Here is a 22,630-nt window from a genome sequence, read left to right on the forward strand (position 1 = left end):
TCATTGCTCTGCTAGTTTTACTTCAGACTGGCAGCTCAGGGCGTGTCCTCTGTGTTTTTTATTTTATTTTTTTTCTGCTGCAGCTCTCTCCTTGTAACTGTCGCAGCTTCTAACAGAACATATGGCTGGCAACAGTGGAAGATTTATACTGAGCGTGTGCGACCACCTCGATGAGGCGGACAAGAAATAAGGAACAAACAGCAGGTGGCGCTATGTAGATGCATTCTATTGAATAGCTTAGTGGCTTTACTAAATTTTTAATTACTGTATTGTTCGCTTTATAAGACGCACCCGATGATAAGACGCACCCCAGATTTTAGAGTAGAAAAATAAGAAATATTTTTCATCAGACCTCCTATCATCCCACTCAGAGCCTTTATATGACCCGAGATTAGCCCATCAGTACCCCAATCAGACCCGAGATTAGCCCATCAGTACCCCAATCAGACCCGAGATTAGCCCATCAGACCTCAGATCAGACTAAACTTAAAAATCCTCTTACCTGTCCTGCTCCGCGGCTCCTCTTCAGCTGTCGCGCTGCCATATTTCCGGCCTGCGCTGCACTGTCACATGACTGCGTGCAGCGTCAGCTCATAATGTGCGCACTCCGTCCTGACGCTGTACGGGGTCAGGACAGTGCAGCGCAGGCCAGAAAGATGGAAGCGCGACAGCTGAAGAGGAGCCGTGGCGCAGACCAGGGAGGGTAAATATTACTTGCGCTTGCGGCGCTTCGCTCCCCGCTCCTAATACATACTAGTGAGCGCTTCCATAATGGAAGTAGTCATTTTATAAGACGCACAGACATTTCCCCCCCACTTCTGCGTCTTATAAAGCGAAAAATACGGTAGATGAAATTACAAAATTACTCGGATGCAGTTGCTGGCTTGAAATATGTAGAATGTGTTTTGTGGCACAACCTCTAAGTACTTTTGGTGGGAATTCTGTACACAAGAGATGCAACCATTGTGACCTATAAATATAGTATATTTCGGGTCACACCCCTGTCTAGGTTAGTCCTTTCTGAACCCTCAATTAGGGTGGATTCACACGTGGCAGATTTGTTGACGAAACTTCTTCATTAGAACCGGTCCTGTAGAAATACATGGACATGCTGCAGAAACGGAACCATTCAGAGGTACGGAACAGACGTTCGGTCTCAAGAATTTCCGTGGCTGCCACTTGTGAGCACACCTGTATAGGAGTTTCAAAATGATGGCAAAGGGCAAATCACAAGAGCAGCATCACACCTTGCATGTATTCTCCCCAAATTTCCTGGTGGTCTAGGACTTTGGAGGGATTAATCCCAACTTCCCTGGTGGTCTGGAGCCATGAAATATAAGGTGCACATTTCAGCGTCCCCTCTGCAAATGTTGATGTCACTGTATTCAGTGCACGGTGTCCCCCACAGGCTGTATATGGAGAGGGCAGGATGCTCCTGGTTCCTGTGGCTAGGCTGGGCTGGCACCACCCCTTCCTCTCTAGGAGAAAGCAATTCAGTCTAGTGTGAACTGTGGAGATGTGTGCAGCAAAGACCAGAGCGTAACAGGGAAGGGTCCTTACCCCTCTGGATTAAAAAAGCAGAGTGACAGCCCTTAAAGGGTTTGTCTCACTTCAACAAATAGCATTTATCATGTAGAGGAAGTTAATACAAGCCACTTACTAATGTATTGTGATTGTCCATATTGCTTCCTTTGCTGGCTTGATTCATTTTTCCATCACATTATACACTGCTTGTTTCCATGGTTACGACCACTCTGCAATCCAGCAATGGTGGTCGTTCTTGCACACTATAGGAAAAAGTGCCGTCCTATCTGGTGGCCAGGTCCAGGGCACTGCACGTAGGCTAGTACTTTTTTCCTATGGTGTGCAAGCACAACCACCACTGATGCATTGCAGGGTGGTCGTAACCATGGAAACAAGCAGTGTATAAAGGAGATGGAAAAATGAATCCAGCCAGTGCAGCTCCGCTGCTAGGGGTCCCTTTAAGAGGGAAAAAGTTACTTATTTTGTTGTGACGCCAGTTGCAGTGAAGCAACAAGGGCACAGGGCCCCTTTTAGTGATTTTAGTAGGTGATGGTACCCAGGTGTAGGAATGCCAGAGTGGTGTACGGTGGCCTAAATGTCCCTTTAATATGTATGTACTTGTGCATGTGTCACGGTGCTCCTACCTGGATACGCTGGAACCCCAGGCGTTGGCTCTGATGCAGAAAAAGGGGTAGATGGAGATAATTAAATAAATTGAGTCCAGACCTTGTGATGAAGTTGATAACAGCTTTACTTTGGTAAACGTTCATCCAATGATTTACAGGCTTTGTCTTGGTTACCAGCAGGCTTTGGCTTTAACTGAACTGTGGCAGGCAAACTCCTCCCTGCTATGTCTGTTGCTCTTTGGCTCTGCTGTATTGACAGTATTAAATAGGAATCTTTTCCTTTCTGCTGTACTCAACTTTCTGTGGTCTGGTCTGTCTCTAGCTTTATCCAGGGAACTTTACTCCTGTTTCAGAGGCTTCAGGCTTTGGCCTCCATATCTAGCTGAGCTGAAGGTGCTCTAGCTGGCCTAAACAAGGCTCGTCCAACAGGGACGTACTCCTGCTGCCTTCCCCGGGCCTAGCAGGAGGTACTCTATTCTGACCTCTATCTAAACTCCTCCCTAGAGGTAGAAAATAGAATGGAAAGAAGGTTCCATTCCATGTAAGATAGCTCTGCCATTTATGCCGCCACCTGCTGGTGAACCAGGCACATTACATGAACAGTTACATATAATTAGAAATATCAATAAACATTTTGCAGGATGTGGAAATTAATACATAGGATGACATGTGATTTAACCATAGGAGATAGTGGCGAGGCGCAAAGGTGGTAATGCCACTCTGGGGCGTTACACCAGCAAAGGAAGCAATATGGACAATCACATTAGTAAGTGCCTTGTATTAACTTTGTGTACATGATAAATGCCATTTGTCAAAGTAAGACTGTTACTGAAGTTACTGAATGCAGCAGTAAGTTCTGCGGCCATACAAGGTGGATTGCTGTGCATTTGTCAGAGAAGGGTAATGCACCTACATTGTGGCTACAGACTTCTCTGCATACTGGTGGGAGCCATGAGCGTCATGTTCCCCATCATGTCAGAAGAGCCCTTTGTTCATAGACGGTATTCCACTGTGGATACTGCAGAACTACTAATATATATATATATATATGCACCTCGTGAGCCAGAAAAGGAGAGACTGTACAGCCTAACTGCAGAGAGACTAGCCTTCGATAAACAGCCTCGGGAACTGCACGTGCTAACTGTAAAGACTGTATTTCATGTGCTCAGTGCCTATGTGAACCATCTAGTGCAGGGATGCTCAACCTGTGACCCTCCAGCTGTTGCGCAACTCCCAGCATTCCCTAATAGCTGTAGGCTTTCCAGGCATACTGGGAGTTGTAGTTTTTCAACCGCTGGAGGGCTGCAGGTTGAGCATGCCTGATCTAGTGGACTTGTGTAAAACCCGGCCTTCTCACTGTATGCACCAACACCTGCATTGCTGTTACATCATTCAGGGATCCTGCCTCGAATCTCAATTCATCTACACCAAGGGCACCCTACCTAACATCAGACAGACGCCCCAAAAGCAGGGTGTGTCCTTAAACGAGGAAAAGGTGCACCCTTACTATCACTGCACAGCCCAGGAGCCACATGGTAAATACTGCAACTATAGGTACAACTGCCCCCATCCTCTCTGCTCTCCCCTTCTCAGTCGCTGCACACACTGCTTCCCTCAGGGCAATACCTATAAGGAGTGATGTTGCTTTTCCCTTGAGATCTAAGGCCGTAGAAGGATTACATTTAGCTTTCCTTGGTAATCTGGGGCTTGGTGCTTGGTGCTGTGGAGCAGTAAATGGAAGATTTTCTGGTGGTTTAGGGCTGTAGAAGGTTTATTGCAAACTTCCCTGATAGACAGGGGCTGTGGAGCATTTACTGCATGGGGCTGTGGGGAGGTTAATGCCAGATTCTCTGGTAGTCTGGGGCTATGTAGAGTTTGCCAGCTTCCCTGGTGGTCTGGGGCTGTGAAGGGGTAACATCATCAGTCTCTGCCTAACTCCTGCTGTGCCTAAAAAGCTATGTTATGTAAGCTCAAACTATTTTTGGGGCTTTTAAAGTTGGAGTTCTTCCTTGTGATTGATAGTCAATGAACTGTACCTTGAATATAATTTTGCCATCAATATGCATCACCATGTGGCAGCACTACGAACACAAGGTTAATCTGTATAAGACCACTGAGTGCACTCCAATATCTCACTTTTGGGCAATTACTAATGGAGTGCTGGGAAAAGGGGAGCAGGAAGTGTAACTAAATGTGGTCCGACACATATTAGTCTGGAATTTGTAGTGCAGCGTTGCATCGTGCTACATATTAATCTCGTGTGATATTGGAAATATCTCCATTGATGTAGCCATAAATCAAGGAATGTGGGCTGGGCACCTCCAAATAATATAAAATAAATGAAATCCGCAGCACATCCAGGTAGTGAACAAGTGAAAGAAGCTTTAATCACCAAGCATGCGACGTTTCAATCCTCTCAATGGGATTTTTCTCAAGCATTGATGTAGCCAAAGACCTAAAGATCATTAATAAAGTGATATTCCCACAAAAAACATGACCTACAGTATCCATTGGATGATCTCTGGGCGCCCCATCATTTACCTATCCATCGGGTGATCTTTGGCATCCCCATCATTACGCATGTGGTCGTCTGTCTTTATAAGCATCGTTGATTTTGAATGGAACGCCAGAGCCCTTGGTTGACCACCTTTTCATTCATGTGACTGCGTTGACTGAGATACTCTGGGTTCCCAGGATCTCCGTGATGGCAGCCAGGGTGGTTGCCCAGTGGTGGGGTCTCCATCAATTACACATAAGGTCCATTCACACGTCCGCAATTTCGTTACGCCTTTTGCCGAACAGAATCTACGGACCCATTCATTTCTATGGGGCAGCACTATGTGCTGCCTGGATCCGGAATTGCGGGTCCGCAATCCCGATCTCCAAAAAAATAGAACATGTCCTATTCTTATCCGCAATTGCGGACAAGAATAGGCATTTTCTATTAAGTGCCGGAGAAGTGCGGTCTGCAAAATGCGGAGCTCACTTCGCCGATGTCCGTGTTTTGTGGATCCACAAAACACATATGGACGTGTGAATGGACCCTTAAGATATTTATTTAAAATACACCTTTTAATGGCCAAATAGGATATATAGGTAGGGGATAACCTATGGCAGTGATGGCTAACCTGCAGCACTCCATCCGTGGTGAAACTACGACTCCCAGCATGCTCCATTAATTTCTATGGAGTTCTGAGAACAGCCAAGCAAATGTGCATCTTGGGAGTTGTAGTTTTACCACAGTTGGAGTGCTAGAGGTTAACCATCACAGACCTATGGTATGGTCCAACTAATGGAATCTTGTCCCTTACCCCAGATTGGGGCAAGTCCTGGGCCCAGATTTACAAATCCTAAAGATGGCATAAGTCGTTGACATGTTGAGCATGTCCAAAAAAGTGTAGAAATCCTAAATGCAGCGAGTTGTACCACTTTTTTATACAGATTTTTGGCACACACCTTAGTAAATCTGGGCCTTTGTGTTCTGCAACTTTTTGCAAACTCAAACTCTAGAAGAAAATGTTTCCTGAACTCCATATTTTACAGCCATAGCAAAAACCTGTCCCATGTTGTTCTTCAGGGTGTGGTGAGGGTAAACAGTAATTGGGCTGATTAGGAAATAGGCTTTGAGAAGAGTATTTCTTCTGCTGTGTGTTTCCAGCTATACTGGCTGAGCCCGTAAAGCCTTACATGTCAGTGCACTTCAAATATCAGATAATCCCCATGATGTAATAAGGTGTGTTACTATGTAAACAGAGTGCATCACAGGAGAGCCGCTCCATCATTGTCAAGGGTAAAACTGAGATGTGCTTAAAATATAGGAAGGATAAAGTGGTGCCTTGTAGGTAAAAACTTTCCTCACGACCCCCTCTGACGGCTGTTGACCATGACTGTCTTCCACGTTGGAGGACCCAAGACCCATTTATTTTATTGGATGACCTGTAATGCTGCGTTCCCCCTGCAGTGGCCGCTGCAGTTTGGAAATCTGGATTGGTGTCGATCAGCTGATCACACCCAGCCCGAGCCACTGGGACAAGTGTGGTGCTGGTCTACACAGCCTACCTATAGGATTAGCAAATCTGTCTTAGTGTTCTTTGGGAAAGACACAACTTTGCATTTTTTTTTCCATCTTTGCAGCCAGATTTTGGCTGTGAGTAAAGGAAGGGAACTTGTAAAACACACTACAAACACCTTGTTTTTTTTTTTGTGGCATTTCTCTTCACTTTTGGGGGGTTAGTGGTGGTCTTTTCAAAATGTAGCATGCTCGGGCCGGGGTGTGGCTTTTTTATCAGTGTGCTTTCCCATAGGTGATAAATGTCTATTGTGGTACCACCCTTCTTAAAGGAACAGTCTCTTGTTCTTGCATAACTACAACTCTCAACATGCTGGGATTAGATGTTGAGTAACAATGCCTGTTATTAAAATATCATTCAAGTGACGTAGTCAACGATTTCTGACTACTATATACTAAAAGTATGTCAGCTTAAAGGGAATGTGTGTATTATCAGGAAATGATCTATTGTTTAAATCAGGATTTTGTGTGTTTTTTTTAATTTTTTTTTTTTTTTTTTTTCTATGACGCTATGTATATTTAAAAAAGAAAAATCCTAAGATCCTGCAGTATTCGCATTTGCCACTAGGGCCTAGTATGCTGAGATTTCCTGTTCTGTAGAGATGACTTCTCACTAGTCATCTCATTGTCATCACAGACAGGATTACAATGAAATATAACACCTCTGTATAGATAACGGAGGATCCACCATTCACAATAGGTGCTATTGGTGCTCACTCAGCTGGTCAAAAGAACATAGTGGCAGTGGTACTAGGAAAGCACTGTGCCTCATCACCTGCTTGCATCCAATCATCAATGTGGACCTTGAGTCCAAGCTTAAAGGGGTCGTCCTATGGAGACAACTTATCCCTGCTCCTTTGAACTGTATGGGGCTTCCGGAGATAGAGTTCAAGTGCTGGACTATCTTCTACAGTTCCATAGAGTTGAATGGAGCCACAGACACGTGTGTCTGCTGCTTCATCAGATGGGGGTCACAGGCCCATGTTCTCGTGATAGTCCGTGGCCCCAGCAGTTGGACCCGTCCCCAAATCAAACACTGATCCCCTGTACTTTGGATAGGTGATAAGTTATCTTAATGGGACTAACCCTTTAGAGATGTTATCCCACCTCAAACATTGGTGGCATATTGCCAGGATATGCCACCAATATCTGATAGGTGCAGGTTCCAGAGGTGGGACCAGCACTTATCTCTAGATCGGAGTACCCAAAGTGAAGAAGAGAGCACTGCGCATGTGCAGCTGCCCACCATTCAATTCTGTGGGAGTGCCGAAAATAGGCTATTTTCCCCGGCGCCTCCACAACAGCACTCACAGTAGGGTGTCCCCGCCAACCCAGGATAGGAAAGAACGTTGAAGCTCAAGTTTACTTGCTTCAGTTGTTTCCTGTCCTCGGGATCGCGTGGAAGCCACTCCTGCAGGTGTCGGGAGTTCTATTTTAAGCGCACGGACTGTCTGTGTCTGCCCCCTTGGGAAGGACCAATGTAGAGGATGTGAGCTGAGGAGGTCTTGGGCCTCTGCTCCGTTCCATTGGCGCAAGCCCTTCAGGGAAAGCAGCCCCGGGCATCCGCTCCCCAGTTTCATTGTACGGCGGGGAGTGATGGATCGCTCGCATGCGCAGTACAGGCTGGCATTCTCTGGGCCGAGAGTTCCATTGCCAGGCCTCTGCTTGTCACTTCCGCCAGCACATTACGTCAGAGGCCTGGCGGATATGAAGGGGGAGTGTTGGGATGCAAGGAGCGCAGCAACTCAGCATCTCCTGTGTAGAGACACGTGCAACATGCCAGCTCCTTTGGAATCCTATAACATGCCCCGCAAGCCTGTAGATCCTACTGCCGCCCAGAGCCCGCTAAGCACCCTTCTAAATTTGTCTACTACTGTTACCTCCCCTTGGGGGAGGGGGGTTAGGGCACGGTTTTGTGTGCAGTGTTTCCTCCACTGGTGTTGGAGCTGGACCTTTAGCTCTTGTTATATTTACCCTGATTACTATTATTGCTTTATAGGGCAGAGAGGCCAGCACCATAAAATCCTCTGGAGAATCGGGCCGAAAGAAATGTGCCATTTGTAAAAAGTCACTGCCTTCAGAAACTAAAAAGGCGCTTTGTCCCAGATGTACGGATAAAGTAATAACTGAGGAATCCCCTTCCTTGCTAGAATCCATTAAGAGTCTGATTAAGGAAGAAGTAAAGGCGGTTATAGATTCAAGATTACCGCCGTGCTCCCCCCAACCATCAACTTCACAAAAATCGCAGGTGTCGGATTTTCAGGGTGAACCAGACTCTGATGATGGGGAAATATTTTCAGATGTAAATTCTAAATCCTGTTCAGGAAAACCTTTTGTGTCTCCCAGAGGATATGAAAAATTATTAAAGACCATAAGAGCCACAATGAAAATTGAGGACGTAAAAGAATCCTAATCCATTCAAGATCAAATGTTTCAGGGATTGGGAGAAAAGAAAAAAAGCGTTTTTCACCCGTCCATAATAATATAAAGATGCTAATAGCTAGAGAATGGAAGGATCCTGAAAAGCTAAATACAATTCCAAAGGCCTTTAAGAGGAAATATCCTTTTGCAGAATCGGATTCAGCTTTGTGGGATAAAACTCACAAAATTGATGTCCGCATATCTAAAAAGACTTCTCCTTTTGAAGATATGGGTCTCTTAAAATACCCAATGGATAAAAAAATGTGAGGGTCTTCTTAAACGAGCATGGGAGACAAACACGGCTATGCTGACCTAGTATAGTGGCTACTTGTACTTCCAGATCATTGTCTGGTTAGCCCAATTTGAAGAACATCTGGCAGCGGGTACTCCTAGAGGAAATCCTAGCCTCGATCCCTATTCTGAAGCAGGCCTCAATTATTATTTTTTGTCTGATGCCTCTGCGGATCTAGTAAAACTCTCCGCCAGATCCTCTGCCCTCTCCAGAGACTTCCACAAAGCCCTCACAACAACGCCAAATTTCAGGTAGCAGGCAGACTAAAACTGTTCACCTCTGCCTGGGGAAATATTTCCACTTCTTCTTGAGTAATAAGTACTATAAGCGAAGGTTACAAACAAACTCACTGCTTCTCCTCCAGATTTTTACACATACAACAAGCCTTTACTTCAAATACAAAAACAGCTGGTTCTAGAATCAGAAATACTATCTCTTCTGCAAAAGCGAGTCATAATCCTGGTTCCACAAGATCAGGAAGGAACAGAATTTTACTCGCCCATCTTCCTAATCCAGAAACCAAACAAGTCTATCAGATTAATAATAAATCTGAAGAGGTTAAACAAAAATATAACCTACAAAAGATTCAAAATAGAGATGATCAGGTCCACAGTAAATCTTTAGACTCTCTATTGCTACATGGTAACCCTGGATCTCTCCGACACATACTACTATGTTCCCATCCACAGAGACTAGCAAACAATTGCGGACAAGAAAAGGCATTTTCTTTGAGAGTGCCGGCGATGTGTGGTCCGCAAAATGCGGAACGCACATTGCCGGTGTCTGTGTTTTACGGATCCACAATTTGCGGATTCGCAAAACGCATACAGACAAAGTTCTTTTTTTGGTTTAATCCTCCTGTGAGTGCCGTTGTGGAGGCGCCGGGGAAAAGGGTTAATTACTCTTACCGGTAATTGGATTTTCCAATAGCCTCCACAATGGCACTAGAGCTTTCCCAACCCCTCTGTTTTTCCTTATTGCATGATTTATGTGATATTGTGTTCATTATATATTTCAATACTCTTCTTTGGATTAATAGAGTCCTGTGTCCTTAATTGAAGCAGGTAAAGGGAGGGGGCCTTTTAAACTTGAGCTTCTACGTTGTTTCCTGTCCTAGGGAGGCGGGGACACCGTCCTGTGAGTGCCGTTGTGAAGGTTATTGGAAACTGGAGAGCGCACTGCACAAGTGTGACCACCATACCGTTCACCTCTATGGAACTGCCAGAAATAGCTGAGCCAGCACGAATGCATGTGCAGTGCGCTCTTGGTCACTTTGGGAGCTCCATTCTAGAGTTGCGTGCAGGTTCCACCTCTGGGACTCGCATCTATCTGACATTGGTGGCACATCTTGGTGATATGCCCCCAAGATTTGAGGTGAGACGACCACATTTAACTCTTGCTCCCTATCCTTGGGCTTTATACACTCTTTGGGGTCAGGTAAGCTGGTTGGGATCCAGTTCTCTGGTTAGCAAGAAATACAAGGCTCTCATCTGGACCATAATACCAAAATGTGTAAAGCCTTTTCATCAGGGGGGTAATGGCTTTAATGGTTAGGGCTGCTGACTGAGTAGAGGTCTTGCAGACAGAGTACCACAGGGCAGATCTACAAATAGCCTAAAGTAGGTTTGGTGTAATCTATTTAAGGCAATGGTGGAACGAGCATGAAAAATGACAAACAAAAATTTACTGAAGCAGTTGTCACTTTCCATGCCCCCACTTTGATAGATTATCTCGGCACAGGGCGAGAATGAGCACAGGATCAAGCTCCTCTCTGGATAAGTAGAGTTTGAAATCTAGAGCAGCCCCTTACTTTGGTCTGGTGTGGTGGTTTGGTTATTGGCACCACTTAGCCAGGGTGATGTGAGGAAAATTTTTGGCTATCTGCGTCCATTGGTAATGGGTAAGGAGGTGTCGAAGCGTCCATCATATTTATTCCAGATAAACTGGTGGTAAATCCGCCGTAGACCGATGGGTAAAGAATGCGTTAATGGATCCTTCTGTACAAAATCTGTTTGTTGTAACACAGCCTTGAGGGGTGACATTTTCTGATTGGTTTGGATAGCAACTCTCAATTCACATCGTTCCAGCTTTTACTATTCCAATTTGTCTGGTTATTATAGCTAATTAGGCAAAAAATGCCTTTGTTTGAAATCAGCTAGTTTTCCGAGGACTGTGATGGGAGGAAGTTGCATCAAGTGAGATGTTAAAGAAAAACTAACGTTTCAGATACTTATGGATTATATGTTCATCCAATAGACCTTGGGCATTGCTAGAGAAGCTGGTGGCACATATGTTGGGGGGAGCTAACTAGCCAGTCTGCCGTAGCTTGGGTAGAGTGACTAACATTATCTGAAGAAAATCTAAATACAGTTCTGATCACCATGTGGGGAAGAATGTGCTCGGCTGGGCCCTACATATTTAACAGGGACATATAGCCATATTTGTATAGTTTTATTTGATTCTACAGTCCAGTCATTTTTTCTTTATCCTGTAGTCGTAATTGTTCTTGTACTTGCTCTGCTCGTGCAGGAGTTTGTTCTCCAGAGCCATATTGCACTTCATTGAGCTGAATCTTGGGTTGCTTGGTCACCCACATGCTTTATATGCACAAAAACATCCACTTCTTTCCATATGTTCTAATTTTTGGCATGTTGCTCTTATTTTTTTTTTTCTTCTTCTATGGATCGAGGAGGGTCTAAGTTATAGTACCCTTTCCAGACCCCATGTTGTGTTCCATCTTCTCCACCCTTGCTTGATGATGACGACCATTATCAATACTTGATTCGTTATTAGGTCATCGGTCATCTACACATTTATTTTGGATTTTTTTTTGTGTTTAGGCAGCAAATAGGTTTCTGTAAGTTGTCAACCATGGTCTATACTTGGGTCAACAGAATATGGGCAAGTGTAGGGTTTTCCTCTAGATGATGATTGTGTCCTGGATGTGTTGGGGTTAAGTGTGTTGATCGACCGATTCCCAAAGATTTCTGAAAGCAGCTTTGGGCAGTACAAGAGTGGTAACTTAGACCGCAGTCTAATCCAAGCCATTTCTTCAAACCATAATCCCCACCACCTTTATTGCAATTTTTAAAATTTTATTGCATTGTGAAATACATACCTGCATGGTTGTGATGCTTTCCATTGCTGGAAACAAGTCTGTATAGCTTGTTAAGGCAGTCTGTTGTACAGCAGAAGATCCTATGACTACTTAAGTCCATGTAGCTTATATGTACATCAGCATGACTGACGCTTCATTCAAACAGGGGAGCACAGGCACCCATTCCCGTGGTCGGCAGGGGCCCCATTACTAATGGAGTTGAGGCAGAGTTCACATGACCGTTATTTTTCTTCTGTTCTGTCGTGTTTTTTTTTTTTGTCAGATCAGAAGAATGGAAAAATAACAGTGATTCAAACTTTCCCTAAGGCACAATACCACTTAATATGGTACTGTTTTTGAAAAAGTAGTTTAATCGGTAGAAGTAGTTGGGGCAAAAATTGAGCACAGACCCTCTAAGGAACTGATCAATATTTTGACTACTCCCCAGATACAGTAGATATGAGTGACTTGTGATGCCATGCTTCGACTGAGTTACCTGCTCCTCGGTGTATTTATAAGATGACTATTGGTTCAATCTATAGAACCTGCCGCCTCCTCCACTGTGTGGGTGATTACGACACAATACCCGTCCCTCCTGACGTCGCTGAAAATAAATTTCTGAGATACGCAGGGAGTGCTCCATTTAAAAAGGCCTGATGATTATATGGTTACCAATCTGCGATTTGTTCTGTACATAGTGTATCACATCAGATTGCCAGCCTCGGTTTTTATAGGCCCACATGGAATGTACTCATGGCTTGTGATTCACTGCCGAAGAATATTGCAGGCAATAAAACCTTGGTGTCGTTCTAGATAATCTCTCATGGCAATGAAAAGCATGTTGTGTAACTGAGGACTGTAACCGGCAATTATACAGAATCGAAAGACATTTCAGGAAAAGCAATATTTCTTCAAAGCAAGCTTATTGATTGTCCTCTCACTCAAACTGGGCTTTCCTAAAGCACCAGAGGATCCTGTGATGGGCTCTGGCTCTGAACTAAAGATGGACCTCAAAGGTCCAGAAAAAGACAACTCCATTTTCAAATTGATGTGCCTAAGGGTGGAACCTCCTCTGGTGGTCCCTAGGAACCCTAGTCGGCTTTAAACTATCAAATGTTGGGTTGTTATAAGGAGCCCTGTCCTTCTAGTTCACCTGTTCATATTGACCAACCCAAGTTGATTATATCAGGTTACAAACGTTATTGGGGTTATGTACCCCATTAGGGAATTCTAAGGTTATGGAGGGGGGTACTCTGTTTGGCTGGGTTGGAAGGAGGTTGCAAAAAGAGTATCTCACCCTGGAGGACCTGGCATGTCCTGCATTAGACAGACCCACATAGATCTGAATGGACACTGTGTAATGCATAATTTCCCCTGGCGTGGTGCTACAGGAAAATTGAGCACTTACTGCCAGGTTTTCCCACAGATTAGAGGTGATCACTTGGCTGTCCCAGCAGGGGGAACACATTGTGATCAGCTTATTGTCAGGGCACCTTTCTAACAAGTAGCAGTTGTTCAAGATGGAGAACCTATTTGAGCCTAGTTTATACCAAGACTAATTTAAAAAAATTAAAAGCTGATATCAACTAGTGCATGACGGTCTATTTTTGAAAAACAAAAAAAACATGAACCAGACCTGTACCTCACATGGATCCAGAGATTCAGCCCCCCCCCCCTTCATTACTTCAATTGCTGTGTTACAAGTATTTCAGACTGGCAGCTCAGGGGCATGTCCTTTCTCAGGGGTATGTCCTTTCTGCTGCAGTTCCTTCCATGTAACGGTCACAGCTTCTCGCAGTAGATATAGCTGGTGGCAGTTGAAGATTTAATTTGAGCTCGTGGACATAAAAATAAGCAAAAGAACAAACGGCAGGTGGTGCTACACAGGTGCATTTTTATTGACTAACCCAGTGGTTATGCTGAATTTTTAGGGGGCTGAATCTCTGGATCCATGTGAGGTACAGGTCTGGTTCATGTTTTTTTTGTTTTTCAAAAATAGACCGTCATGCACTAGTTGATATCAGCTTTTAATTTTTTTAAATTCAGATACTACAGGTGCTGGTTTGAAAAAAAAATTATGTATTTTTTTTTTCCGGACAACCCCTGTAATCCAATTTGCCACAATTTTCCTGACCCCATACTAGTTATAGAAAAGGACCCTGGACCTGGCTACTCTTCAGGTCAAGAAGACTTAATTTCTTTGGAACAAGACTTTCTATGGCTCAAGATGAAGGCCATGCTTCCAGCTTTCTTATTTTGCACAGATTAGACTCACAGATCAGAGTTGAAGGACAACCAATAATATGGCTGAGAAGACGGAAGAAGCAACCAGAAGACTTGATTTTCTGGAGAGAAAAAATGTATGCTTATTAGAGGCAAGAGAAGCCTTAATACCCTTAAGAATAATATTCCTTTTCTTCTAGAATCCAATAGTCTGGTGATATTATTTGATAATGCAGTACTTGTTCCTGGCTCATCTCATGATATTAGTCTTTGTAGTTTAGTTATTCTGGGACGCTTTTATGAAGTTTTCGTTTTACCCAAAACAGTTTATTTTATATTATTTTCTATCATAGTTTGGTAAAGTGGCACTTGACCTCGATAAATTTTGCAGTACATTCATGAACAATGGATACAGAATGATAGAAATGTTACTACCAGCATTCCTGACTGTAGTATCGGGAGGCAGAAGCAACACCCATTTCATCACACCCTTTCTGGGTGGTTGAAAGTAACTCTTGCAAGGTTTGAATAATTTCTTGCTGCTCACAAGCCTAAAACATGTAAGCCTCAGCTTGCTCATCTCTTGTAGTGTTCAAGAGGCTGTCCAAGATCAATATAAGATGGGTGGTGGTCCAACTCTGCACCCCCGATGATTAAAGAGGTCACAGAACTACAATGACCGCTGTGTCCACCTCATTTTGTACCAGACACCACTCTGTCTGTAGTTTTGGTAATCGCTGTGCCTAGTACAGTCCTGATCAAAAGTTTAAGACCACTTGAAAAATGCCAAAAAATCATATTTTACATTGTTGGATCTTAACAAGGTTCCAAGTAGAGCTTCAACATGCAACAAGAAGAAATGAGAGTGAGACCAAACATTTTTTGAGCATTGAATTAATTAAAAATGACGATTAAACTGAAACAGGGTGTTTTTCAGCTGATCCAAATTTTAGGACCACATTCCTTTTTTAAAAGGCCAAATCTGTGCAAAGTTGTGACTTCACTGTCATTTTCTGTCAGGTAGTCACACGTTGTGATGGCAAAGGCAAAAAAACTCTCCCTTTTTGAACGTGGTCGGGTTGTTAAACTGCATGAGCAGGGTCTCTCACAGCGCGCCATCGCTGCTGAGGTGGGACGCAGTAAGACAGTCATTTAGAATTTCTTAATTGATCCTGAGGGTTATGGAACAAAAAAGTCAAGTGGAAGACCCAAAAACATTTCATCAGCACTGAGCCGGAGGATCCAATTGGCTGTCCGTCAAGACACTGGACGATTCTCGACCCAAATTAAGGCCCTTACTGGTGCTGACTGCAGCCCCATCACCATCAGACGGCATCTGAGACTGAAGGGCTTCAAAAACAAAAAACGTCTTCAAAGACCTCGTCTCCTTGAACGCCACAGAACTGCTCGTTTGGACTTTGCAAGAGAGCACCAAACATGGGACATTCAAAGGTGGAAGAAAGTTTTATTCTCTAATGAGAAAAAATTTAACCTTGATGGTTTCCAACATTACTGGCATGACAAGCAGATCCCACCTGAGATGTTTTCTACGTGCCACAGTGGAAGGGGCACCATAATGGTCTGGGGTGCTTTTTCCTTCAGTGGAACAATGAAGCTTCAGGAAGTGCAGGAGCGTCAAACGGCCGCTGGCTATGTCCAGATGTTGCAGAGAGCATTCCTCATGACTGAGGGCCCTCGTCTGTGTGGTAACGACTGGGTTTTTCAACAGGACAACGCTACAGTACACAATGCCCGCAGGACAAGGGACTTCTTCCAGGAGAATAACATCACTCTTTTAGCCCATCCTGCGTGTTCCCCTGATCTAAATCCAATTAAGAACCTTTGGGGATGGATGGCAAGGGAAGTTTACAAAAAATGGACAACAGTTCCAGACAGTAGATGGCCTTTGTGCGGCCATCTTCACCACTTGGAGAAATGTTCCCACTCCCCTTATGGAAACGCTTGCATCAAGCATGCCGAAACGAATCTTTGAAGTGATAAACCATAACGGCGGAGCTACTCATTACAGAGTTCATGTATGGAAGTTGGATTTCTGTTTTTGGGGGGGTTTATTTATTATATTTTTTTTGGAGCTGTGGTCCTAAACATTTGATCAGCTGAAAAACAGCCTGTTTCAGTTTATTCATTGTTTTTCATTAAATTGAATGCTCAAAAAATGTTTTCTCACTCCCATTTCTTCTTGTTGCATGTTGAAGCTCTACTTGGAACTTTAAGATCCAGCCATGCTAAATATGATTTTTTTTTTTTTGCCATTTTTCAAGTGGTCTTAAACTTTTGATCAGGACTGTATTACAGCTCGGCCCAGTCTACTGCAATGGGCCTGAGCTGCTCATTGGATGCCAATCTGATATTAACCTATCCTGAGCACAATTTATTTAATTTTGTAGTCTTGGAGAACCTCTTCAAGGGTGAGATTACACAAAACATTGACTTTAGATATCTACTGACCATATGGGTCTTCCCACCGGGCTAGCAGTTCTCCAAACCCTTCTGATCTGAGTGATGGCCTAGTCTACTGTTAAACTTTAAATGTTGTGTTCCCATAGAACCGCTTGAGGTTGTTCCATTAAAAAAACACCTGTTGATATACTCATGTTAGGGCATATGGTCATAATGAAGCTGGGTTCACTCTCTCGACCCCCTGTATGAGGCAGCACAGAAAGCTGCTTTGTAGATCTCCTTTTGAGTACGGTCACAGTTTTTTTTTTTTTTTTGGGGGGGATGAGGTTTTGAGGCAGGTCTGCCTGCAGGATTTTCTGCCAAAGCCAAAAATGGATTTGAAAAGGAATTGGAAAAATGAAGGATTTATACTGGTGAATCCACTTCTGGCTGTGGCTGAAAATTCTGCAGGAAGATCTGCCTCAAACTCTGTAGCCGTACCCTTTAAATGTATTTCTGGCCTCCAATGATGAACTGTAAGGTATGCAAATTTTCTCTAGTAAACCTGTCTGACAAAATTCTTTGCATTGAAATTGGTGAAATGTTTTTTTTCTCCTGGAATGTTGTACCATCTAGCAGAAAGTTGTTGTTTTTGTGGAGTTCTTCAGAGTCTTGTGATTTTATTTATTTTTTATTGTAGAACATTTGCTGGGTGATCTGCGTCCCCAAACATTGCCTTGTACAACTCGCTAGAATGGACCTTCAGGTCAGGTTGTACGTTATTCAGATTATGGCTTCCTTGACTGTCTTCATCTGCCTAGTACAGACCTGAGTTAATGTCTGAAAATGTCCTTTTGTGTCTGACTGAGGTCAGATTTTGTACCCTGGTGCTAAGGTCCTTGTGGCCCACAAGAAGACACCAGAATTTGAAATGGCACATGGTAGGCATTGGAAGCTGGGAGATTCATGTTGCGCTTGTCATGGGAACCAAACCTACATTTGAGATTTGAACCTCCAGCTTCGGTTTGAAAATCCATGGTGATCTCTTAAGACTTTCCATTTATACCCCTACCCTTCAATTTAGAAGTATTGGTGATGAAGCAACTAAAAGGATCTGCAACTAAAATGATGAAAAGGACAATTACTAGTGGAGGAATTTCTCCACCTCCATTCATGGTCATTACTAGATCTCTTTTTTTTTTTTTTTAAAGCATTGGCTTGTGTGGTTGCCTTCAGCAGCTTGACTAATAAGGTCTATTTTTATAAACTTTGGATTTTGGCTTCGCAGAGATACACTCAGACACTTTTGATTTGGTGATGGACTAATTGTTGCTCGTAATGATCCAGGCTGTATCGTCTCTTATTGGAAAAGCAACTCGAGGGTTAAAGTAGACTACCCATGGCACATTCAGAAGATTGATGCATTTATTGATCATGCCATGTATAAGATAAACCCTTGAATTTCACAAGCTTCTATGGCAGCTCGCCTCGTCTCTGTGACCAGCGCACCTGTTTCTTTGGCATACATATCAACCCTCCATATGTTTGGACCCAGGAACCTGATACTTCAACAATTCCCATGTTGCTTGCTGTTGCATTCAAATCAGTGCTGCCTGTGATTCATCATAACTACATGAAATGTTCCTGTTTACGTCTTTTAGCTTTGAACATGGACTGTTGGCATTATGGAGGGGGTTATAGATTATCGAAGAGGCTGTCTTGTATAGTGGACCCTGTAATCAGAATTTAGCCCCCCTAACTGCCACCAACCTGTTCTCCTGGATTCTGCAGGTGACAGAGGCCAGTGTACCTCACCTCCCTGTGCATGCGCTGGATGCAACTGGAGATGGCTTGTGATGATGTGTACCAACCTATGGGGTGTCCATCAAGCCAGGAGGGAGACTGGACATGATGACCCTTCCAAGGAGCACCTCCTCCATTAATGACTCCTTAAATGCATTGGAATACAGCATTCAAACGTCTTTGTAGTATACAAGATCATCATTGTGAAGCGGCCAGTGTTCTTTACATCTGGTAGGTAGATATTTAGGGGCTTATATTCTGATGACTGGTTCCCCTTAAATTCTAACCTGGTGACTATACCCTGGTGTTTAGGAGAACTTATGCATGTGGCAAAGTACTTCGTCAACACAATTGCCGGGAACACAGATGCAATGTTGGGGTACACGTGCTGAGTGATGTCCAGACATGACTATATCAATGGAGCATTTCTGGGTCCATGGCTTTTTGAGCCAACTCATGATTTTGCTATTGGCATGTTTCCACCGACATTTGCTTCCTTAATTAGTGTGGTCTTGGTAGTTTTGCAGTCTACATTTTGTTGACCAGACTGGAGACTGCGGGAGCCAAATCTTTCCTTTGAAAATGGGCGTTTCGTAGATGAGTGGTTCTTTCAGTCTTCATTGATCAGTCTTAAAGTAGATTTTAGACATCTAGTAGCCATGAACTCTCTACTCAATATAGTGTGGAAACAAAGTACTGTCACTTGGATAAAGGGGTATTCCCACCTGGGATGTTTGACACATCAATAGGATATGCCATAAATGTCTGATGGATATGGGTCCCTGCTCTGGAACCTGCTCATATTCCAACAGCAGGACCCAGCTGTGGACAGAGCATGGTGCCAATGTGCGGCGTCCTCTCCATTCACTAGCCATTATTGGACTTTGGAAAACATTCGAGGGTGCTCGCTCAGCTATTTTTTAGAAGTCCCATAGCAGTGAATGGAGACAAAGCCACACAAGCACAGCCACCTCTCCCTGTGGCACTTCTGAAAACAGCTTTGTCATCTGTTAACTATTTTTTGAAGTCCCATATTGGTCACTGGAGGGGTGGCGCTGTGTGTACGGCTTGCTCTCTGTTCAGTTCAGGGCCTCATCCTGAGATGGGTTTGGAACACACCTCTGGGAACTGCACCTATCAGACATATGTCATATTTTATCCTAAATGTCCCAGACGGGAATGCCCCTTTAAGTACTCCAAATGGCATGTTTGTAACAGACCATGAACCCAGAGCCAATTTCTCTGATGGCATTCTCTACCACAACTAGCACCTAGGGTTGTCACGATACCAAAATTTTGATTAGATTTCGATACCATAAAAAAGTATTGTGATACTCGATACCATGCGAAAAAAATAAGCCGCCAAAAAAGCTGCGTGCATTCTGCATTTTATGGAACGTCCGGCCCATAATCGAACAGTCATATCCTATATTTTTTTGGGGGGGGGAGACAAGGTGTTTTTTTTTTTCTGTTACGGCGTTCACCTCATAAGAGAATTTAAAAAAAATATTTTAATAGTTTAGACTTTTCGGACGTGGCGATATGTAATATGTTTATTTATTGTTTATATATTTTATATGTAAAATTGGTAAAGGGGGTGATTTATACTTAATATTTTGGAGTTTTTATTACGGGCTAGAACCTGGGGTCTTTTAATCCCTGTGCATAGTACAAACTGCAAAGAAAAAAAAAAAAGGGGGTTAGTCAGCACATCCCAATTGCAGGTGCACATTGCTGTGGCTGAAAACACAAAGTGAAAAATACAATGCAACAGCTCTCTGCAAACCAAATAAAGTAAAAAAAAATATTCTAATGCTATGCTTATTATGTAAATTAGAGATGCTTGGCAAATGCATTTTGTACAAAATTATTTGGGCCCGTCTGCCACACGTCAAGGCGATCTCTGTAAGACTGGAACCTAACATTAAATTCTACCTGTTATGTGCCACGACGGCTACCATACAATTCGGGTAGTGTAGGTTCCACATGCATGCTGGGCCCACCTTGATTTTTGTCATCTTTGGTGCCAAAATTGCCTTCATTAAATCCAGGGAATTTTTACTTGTATTTTTTACTTTGTTTTCAGCCACAGCAACGTGCACCTATGCATTGGGATGTGCTGACTGCCCTCCCTTTTTTTTTTTTTCTTTGCAGTTTGTACTGGAGGTGTGGCTGACTCTATTGAGTCTTGCACCACTGACCGGCCTGTCTGCCCCATAGGCTGATCTCCCTCACTCACTGGAAGCCATTTGGCACCAGGAGAGGTATAGAGTGGACTCTCATTGCATTCGTTAGTGGCCATTTGGCACCAGGAGAGGTGTGCAGTGGGCTCGGCATGCATGTTGGTTTCTGCATTCCCTTGATTTAATGGAGGCCGTTTTGGCACCAAACATAACAAAAATTAAGATGGGCCCAGCATGCATGTGGAACCTACACTCCCTGTATTGTATGGTAGCCGTCATGGCACATAACAGGTAGAATTTTAGTGTTAGGTTCCCGTTTTACAGAGATCGCCTTGACATGTGGCAGGCCCAAATTTTGTACAAAATGTATTTGCCAAGCATCTCTAATTTACATAATAAGCGTAGCATCTTTATTTGGTTTGCAGAGAGTTGTATACCCTGTGCATAGTACACACAGCAGCAGGGAGCTTACCATGGCAGCCAGGGCTTCAGTAGCGTCCTGGCAGCCATGGTAACCGATCGGAGCCCCGCAATTACACTGGTGGGGCTCCGCCGGCACCCGCCTCCTGTATCTGTATTAATGGGTGAGTTATCTTTGGTGGTGCAGTGGCCAGAGTCCCTCCCCTCTGCTCCTCTCTCCCCATTGGTGGCAGCGGCACAGGGGGGGAGGGAGACACTGCTTGCTTCTCCCCTGTGCTGCTGAGGGAACATGAGTGTGCTGACAGCAGCGCGTGCCATGTTCTGTGATACTAGGCTGTGCAGTAGCGCAGCCTAGTATCGGTAAAGGGCAAATCCCGGTATCGAATCGATACTGGTACAAAAGTATGGATTGGGCATTGATAATTCGATACCCAGTACAACCCTACTAGCACCCCTCATTCTAAGGTTATTATAAGCCTATCCCCGTCCATACGGGTGGCTGGCCAAACATTCATGGTTGGTGGGTGTAAATTGAAATTGGTGCCTGATCATCTAGTTCCTTCCATAATTTACCGTAAAATATAGAGTAGACTATTTGGGTCTGCAAAAACACATTATCTAAGCGACAGCTGAGTCTCTTGCTTCTCTGTAGGGAAGAAGCGCCGCTGTGTGTAGGAGGGATTTAATCATCGATGTAGAAGGATCGCCGCAGTAACTTCTTCAGATGATGATTATTAAGATACAGTCTACTGAATCTCATTTTCTGACTGGGAGCCAAGACTTTGTTCCAGATAACAACACTATTGCATCCAGATGTTGCAGAGTTGAGTTTGTCATTTTAAGATCTATGACAAAACCAGGAATATTCCCAGTAGGAAAGGTTTACTTTGTGTACATTAACCCATTCGCCAGGCAGACACTGATATCTAGAGTAAAGGCTCCATCTCAATTTCCAACACGACTGATGTTTTAAGAATTTTACTGCATCGTTCTCAAAAACTTAAAGGGGTTATTCCATGATTAATGTAAAAAATATAAACCGTCTAACAAAGCTAGAAACAGCCCTCTACCTCACATGGATCCAGAAACCTCCTCATGCTTCAAATGATCTGCTTTTCTTCAGGTTGGCAGCTCAGGGGGTGTGTCCTTTCTGCTGCAGCTCAGGGGGTGTGTCCTTTCTGCTGCAGCGGTCTCCCTCTCACAGATCAGGAGGCAGTTGAGTGAAAGAACGGAGCATGTGTCTCCACCTCCTTGTGCGCTTGGCAGCTGAAGGCATCTTTGTTGGCCTGCATTAATGAGAAGAATTAAGTTTTTATTATATGCAAATGAAGCTCTGTGAGCAACGGGGGCGTTGCCGTTACACCTAGATGCTCTAATCTCTGCAACTGCCGCGCCCTCTGCACTTTGACAGGACCATGCAGGCGTGATGACGTTTTACACTGCTTGTTCCTGTCAATCAAAGTGCAGACGGTACAGCACTTCCAGAGAGAGCAGAGCCTCTAGGTGTAACGGCAACGCCCCCGTTGCTCCTAGAGGCTCATTTGCATTCTTCTCAGCAATGCGGGCACATAT

The 22,630-nt window shown here is 43.9% G+C and overlaps 1 protein-coding gene and 2 long non-coding RNA genes across 5 annotated transcripts in view; 2 read left to right on the forward strand and 1 right to left on the reverse strand.

Moving 5' to 3' along the window:
* Positions 1-22,630, reverse strand: part of LOC121006142 — a 978,004-nt gene that overhangs the window by 311,447 nt on the left and 643,927 nt on the right. The window lies entirely within an intron of this gene.
* Positions 1-22,630, forward strand: part of BAIAP2 (BAR/IMD domain containing adaptor protein 2) — a 146,352-nt gene that overhangs the window by 11,531 nt on the left and 112,191 nt on the right. The window lies entirely within an intron of this gene.
* On the forward strand, positions 5,293-20,778 carry LOC121006141. Its single transcript, XR_005780026.1, has 4 exons — positions 5,293-5,428; positions 14,520-14,524; positions 19,290-19,293; positions 20,768-20,778. It is a non-coding gene; the product is annotated as an uncharacterized LOC121006141 (long non-coding RNA).

Source organism: Bufo bufo, chromosome 6 (genome assembly GCF_905171765.1).
Source record: "Bufo bufo chromosome 6, aBufBuf1.1, whole genome shotgun sequence".
NCBI classification, from domain to species: domain Eukaryota; kingdom Metazoa; phylum Chordata; class Amphibia; order Anura; family Bufonidae; genus Bufo; species Bufo bufo.